We start from the raw sequence: 6,591 nt of genomic DNA on the forward strand, positions 1-6,591 counted from the left end.
CCCAGGGATAGGTCTTTATATTTTTGATAACTTTTAATTCAATGAGAGTTATTGCTATTTACCAGCTCACCTCCCTGTGATATAATTTAGTTAAAAAATAAATAAATAAGAATTTTTGTCATACAGGATTGAGCACAATTCTGCCTTTTACCACTTGTTTGACTCTGAACATCTTCTTTAAGGTCTCTGATCCTGTTTCCTCACCTTTAAAATGAAAACAAGACCCCCCCCCCCCCCACCTTAGTGGTTTGTTGTGTGAAGTAAGTTACACGTGAAAAGCACTTAGCAATTTACATGGCATTTAACACTTGCTTAATGAACAAAGTGTTGTTTTACTCCTTTGTCCTAACTCTGTCATTGGCTAATTTCTTTTTTTTTTTTTTTTCTTTTTTGGCCACCCGGGGGGCATGTGGTGTTCTCAGACCAGGGATCAGATCCAAGGGCTGTTTTAATTCCTCTTTTATATGCACATGATAGTGGTTTAAACATGTGATGAATTTTTCCTTTTCTAACACTGCTCCTTAACTTCTCCGGTTCCTACATTATGTTATGGTGCCATTTAATCCCAAGTCGCTACGCTGTTGGGGTCACAGGGATTGTCCAACATAATGGGCTATAGGTAGAGGCACTGGGTATTCAGTGATTTGGAGCATCTTTCAACCAAAGGATGTGATACAATCCAGATCAACACTTCAGTTTAAACCATTACAAGATGGAAGAAATAAATCCAAGCACAGGCATACCTTGTTTTATTGTGCTTAGTTCTGTGTTGTTGTTTTTTTTCCTTTTTAGGGGTAGGAGGCACATCCAGGGCATGTAGACATTCCCAGACCAGAGATCAAGCCCATGCCACAGCAGCAACCCAAACCTCTGCAGTGGTAACACCAATCCTTAACCCACTGAGCCACATGGGAACTCCTCACTGTGCTTCACTTTATTGTACTTTGCAGATATTGCATTTTTTTAAATTGAAGGTTTGTGGTAACCTTGTGTCAAGTAACTCTATCAGTGCCATTTTTCCAAAAGCATTTACTCACTTCATGTCTCTGTGTCACATTTTGGTTCTTGTCATAACATTTCAAACTCTCCTGTATTATTATACTTGTTACGGTGATCTGTGATCAGTGACTTTCTATGCTACGGTTTTAATAGTTTGGGGCCACCACAAACTGAACCCATCTAGGGTGGCAAATGTATTTGATAAATGTTGTGTGTGTTCTGATTGCTCCAGACTCTGTTTTCTTGGGCCTCCTTATTTTCTAAGACAGAACAATATTGAAATTAGGTCAGTTAATAGCCCTATGACGGCTTCTAAGTACTTGTTGAAGTGAAAGGGAAAATCATACATCTTTCACGATAAATCAAAAGCTAGAAATGATTATTAAGCTTAGTGAGGAAGTCACGTCAAAAGCCAAGAGAGGCTGAAAGCTAGGCCTCTTGCACCAAACAGCCAAGTTGTGAAAAAGGAAAAGTTCTTGAAAGAAATTAAAAGTATTACCCCAGGGAACACACCAGTGGTAAGGGAAACAGCCTCCTTGTTGCTATGGAGAAAGTTTGAGTGACCTGGATAGAAGATCAAACCAGCCACAATGCTCTTTAAGCCAAAGCCCAATCCAAAAGAAGGCCCTGACTCTATCCAATTCTATGAAGGCCGAGAGAGGTGAGCAAGCTGCAAAAGAAAAGGCTGAAGTTAGTAGAAGTAGGTTCATGAGCTTTATAGAAAGAAGCCATCTCCAGAATATAAAAGTACAAGATGAAACAGCAAGCGGTAATATAGAAGCTGCAACAAGTTATCCAGAAGATCTAGCTGAGATAATTAATGAAGGTGGCTCCACTAAACAACAGATTTTCAATGTAGGTGAAACAGCCTCCTATAGGAAGAAAATGCCATCTAGGACTTTCATAACTGCAGAGGAGAAGTCAATGCCTGCCATCAAAGCTTCAAAGGACAGAGTGACTTAATGCAGCTAGTAACTTGAAGTTGAATGAAGTTTAAATGACCATTTCAAAAATCCTAGGGCCCTTAAGAATTATGCTAAATCTACTCTGCCTGTGCTCCATAAATGAAAAAATAAACCCTGGATGACAGCACAGCTGTTTACAACATGGTTTACTGAATATCTTAAGCCCACTGTTGAGAACTACTGTTCAGATTCTTTTCAAAATATTATTGTTCATTGTCAACGTACCTGGTCACCCAAAAGCACTAATAGAGATATACAAGGAGATTAATGTTGTTTTCATGCCTGCTGACACAATATCCACTCTGCAGCCCATGGATCAAGGAGTCATTTTGACTTTCAAGTCTTACGATTTAAGAAATAAGTTTTGTAAGGTTATAGCAGCCATGGAGAGTGATCCCATTGGTGGATCTGGGCAAAGTAAATTGAAAACCTTCTGGAAAGGATTATAGTGATAGATGTCATTGAGAACATTTGTGATTCATGGAACAAGGTCAAAATATCAACATTCACAGGAGTTTGTAAGAAGTGAATTCCAGCGCTTGTGGATGACTTTAAGGGGCTCAAGAATTCAGGGGAGGAAGTTTACTGCAGATGTGGAAGAACTAGCAAGGACACCAAAATTAGAACTGGGGCCTGGAGTTCCCATCATGGCTCAGTGGTTAGCGAATCCAACTAGGAACCATGAGGTCGCGGGTTCGATCTCTGGCCTTGCTCAGTGGGTTAAGGATCCAGCATTGCCGTGGCTCTGGCAAAGGCTGGCAACTACAGCTCCGATTAGACCCCTAGCCTGGGAACCTCCATATGCCGAGGGAGCAGCACTAGAAAAGGCAAAAAGACAAAAAAAAAAAAGAAGAAGAAGAAGTAGGGCCTGAAAATATAAATAAAATGTTATAATCTTATGACAAAATTTTCACACATGAGAAGCTGCTTCTTATGGGTGAGCAAAAAAGTGGTTTCTTGAGATAGAATCTACTCCTGGTGAAGAGACTGTGGAGACTGTTGATATGACAATAAAGAATTTAGAATATTACATCAACTAAGTTGATAAAGCAGTGGCAGGGTTTGAGAGGATTGACTCCAGTTTTGAAAGAAGTTCTACTGTGGGTAAAATGCTATCTAATAGCATGGCACGCTGTAGAGAAACTGGTCCTGAAAGGAAGTGTCGATCAATGCAGCCAAGGTCATTGTTGTCTTATTTTAAGAGACTGTCACAGCCACCCGAACTTCCAACAACCACCACCCTGATGAGTCCAGCATCCACCAACTCTGAAGCAAGACCCTGCATCATCAAAAAGATTACAACCTAATGAAGGTTCAGATGATGGTAAGCATTTTTTAGCAATAAAATAATTTTTTGTTAAGGTAGGTACATCGTTTCTAGAGACATAATGCTATTGCACACTTAATAGACTACAGTATAGTGTAAATGTAACTGTTATATGTACTGGAAAACTAAATACTTCATGTAGCCTGCTTTACTGTGATATGTACGTTATTGCGGTGCTCTATAACCAAACCTGAAATATCTCCAAGGTATGCTCTGTGATGATAATGACAATCATTGTAAATGCGCTTGATTGCTTAAAGGACAAATGCTGTAAGACTGGACTACAAAATAAAATACATCTCTAAGTTATTTGCAAGGGACACATCTAAAACTTAACATACACGAATTTAATGCAAAGTTTATGAAAAAGATATATCAAAAAACACCGGTCGAAAAAACTGGTAAAGCTGTATCAATAGCAGACCAAATAGATTTAAATGCAAAAGGATTATTAATATAAAGAGCATCACTACCAAAAATGCTCAGTTCACCAGGAATACATAACAATTTTACATATATATGCCCTCAATTACATAGATTCAAAAATATATAGGGCAAAAAAAAATGTCTGAACTACAAAGAAATGGACAGATCCACATATTAATGGAAGATTTTAACATACCGCCTCAGTAATTGACATATCAAGCAAAAACAGCAATTATCGGTAATGATATAAAAATGTGAACAACACAACAAACTTGATCTCATGTGTACCTATTAGTCACTGCATTCAACAACCTAAGAATACTCATTCTTGGAGTTCCCGTTGTGGCTCAGCGGGTTAAGAATCTGACTTGTATTCATGAGGACGCGGGTTCAATCCCCAGCCTTGGGTTAAGGATCTGGTGTGGCCAAAGATGTGGCTCAGATCCCGCATTGCTGTGGCTGTGGTGTCAGCAGGCTGGCAGTTGCAGCCCCAAATTGACCCCTAGCCTGGTAACTTCCATGTGCCACCAGTGTGGCCCTCAAGGGAAAAAAGAAAAAAAAAAGAATACATGTTCTTTTCAAATACACATGGCTTATGAAAATCAACCACATTCCAGGCCATAAAATAGATCTCCACAAATTTCAGATTCTCTTATCTCACATACTGTGTTATCTGAAAGCAAATAGTTAAATTAAAAGTCAATAGCAAAAGGAACTACAAAAGGAAATTATATATTTGAAATTCAAAAACAGGCTTCTAAATTATTCAGAGGTTATAGAAGAAAGAAAATTAGAAAATACACAGAACCAAAAGATAACAAAAATACTATGGATCAAAACGCATGAAATGCAGCTAGAGACAGATTCATGACTTTGGAAGAGTGTAGAGCATCCTTAAATGAGATTTTAAAAAGCAGAAACCATACAAGAAAAGATTGGATAATTGGCTATATTAAAATTAATAATCTTGGGACTTCCCCTCCTGGCTCAGTGGTAATGAACTCCACCGGCATCCATGAGGGTGCAAGACTGAGCCCTGCCCTTGCACAGTGGGCTGGGGATCTGGCACTGCCGTGAGCTGTGGTGCAGTCGCAGATGCAGCTCAGATCCTGAGTTGCTGTGGCTGTGGTGTAGGCCAGCAGCTGTAGCTCCGATTGGACCCCCTAGCCTGGGAACTTACATATGCGGTGGGCCTTAAAAAGCAAAAAGCAAAATAATAATAATAATAATAATCTTGATTCATAAAAAGAGCACAGAATAAGGGGATAAAGCCACAAACTGGGAGAAAATATTAGCAATACAGATATTACCAAATGATTAGAACCCAGAATACAGAAAAAAAAATCTCAAAGAACCAATGAAGAAAAGATGAACAACTCAACAGAAAAATGGCAAAAGTCACTTCATTGAAAGGGAAACAGGAATGATGAATTCAAAAATTAAAAGATGCTCACCTTCATTAGTAACCAGGGAATTGTAAATTTAAATCACAAGACAGCATTCATACTTTAATACTGATAAGAAGTATGGGAGATAACATGGAACAGAAGAACTTCTACATTCTGGAAAACAATTTGGAATTACATGGTAAATTTGAACATGCACATACCTATGACTTATCAATTCTACAACCACACGAGCTGGTATGAAGGAATGCTGGGGGTAAAAATATGCTTATTCTACAAAGCATAAGCATATGCATTGTGATCATCATCTCAATGCCCACAGTGATTTTCCCAGATTTATCAGCAATTTGCCAAAGAAGAGCCTCTTAAAGGATCCACTCGAGGGAGTTCTCCTGTGGTGCAGTGGGTTAAGGATTTGGCATTGTCACTGCAGAGGCTTGGGTTGCTGCAGTGGCATGGGTTTGATCCCTGGCCCAGGAATTTCCATATGCTGCAGGTATGGCCAAAAAAAAAAAAAAAAAAGAGAGAGAGAGATACACTCTAAAATGTTCACAAGGGAACAGAAGCTAGAACACTGAGTCATACCAATAAGGTTTTGCAGCCTTGAGGAGGCAACCCTAAAGCTACCAAATTGCTAGAAACAAGAGGCTGTGAACATGCATTTAAAGGTTCTTGTGATGTAACCAATGTAAATTGGTTAACCCAAATAATACACTAAAATTACACAAATCGTCATAATTGTGATAAGTGCTAGGAAGGAGAATAGTGGTACTATGAAAACATAGAGAATGGAAATCCAAGAGTCAAGGAAGATAGAAAAGCTTTCCCTAGGAAGTCATATTTAAACAGGATGGCAGAAGGAAGTGAGCCAGACAAAGAGAGAGGACAACAAGCACTGCAGGCAAAAGCTGGAGAATGTGTGAAAACCCTCAAATAGGAAGAGAGGGGCACAGCAAAATAAAGACGGAGGAGCAGCAGAGAGGTAGGAAGAAGCCAGGATCACAGATGGCCTCGGAGGCCACTATAGCATTTCGGACTCTATCCTAAAAGCATGGGAGGCTGTTAGAAGATGTTAAGCGGGAGAGAGGTCTGCTCAGACTTGCCTTTTCCAGCACAGACGGAGCATGAACTGGAGAACATCCAGGGTGGATGGGCGGGGACCAGTCAGAGCCCACTGCCTTTATCCAGGGGGCTGCAGCCTATCCGAAGAGATGGTAGCTGACATTGAGAGCTGTGGTCTGAGTCTGGATGTACTGTGGGGGTAGAACCAACTGAATGCAGTGAACGAAGGGACTGGAGAAGATGAGGCAAAGGGTGCGGAAGAAGAAGCATCGCAAACAGCTCCCTTTCTGGTATTTACGACCAGGCAGTGCTGCTGAAACAGTACTGCTGCAGACGGCTGTGGGCATAGGGATTCCTCTTGGAGGTGGACAGTGTCCTACCTGTAAAAAACACGTAGAGCCAGCTT

The 6,591-nt window shown here is 40.1% G+C and overlaps 1 pseudogene; it reads left to right on the plus strand.

Annotated features, from left to right (window-relative positions):
- Positions 1-1,314: 1,314 nt before the first annotated feature.
- Positions 1,315-6,170, plus strand: LOC125128652 (tigger transposable element-derived protein 1-like; annotated as a pseudogene).
- Positions 6,171-6,591: the final 421 nt, after the last annotated feature.

Source organism: Phacochoerus africanus, chromosome 6 (assembly GCF_016906955.1).
Source record: "Phacochoerus africanus isolate WHEZ1 chromosome 6, ROS_Pafr_v1, whole genome shotgun sequence".
Lineage (NCBI taxonomy): Eukaryota > Metazoa > Chordata > Mammalia > Artiodactyla > Suidae > Phacochoerus > Phacochoerus africanus.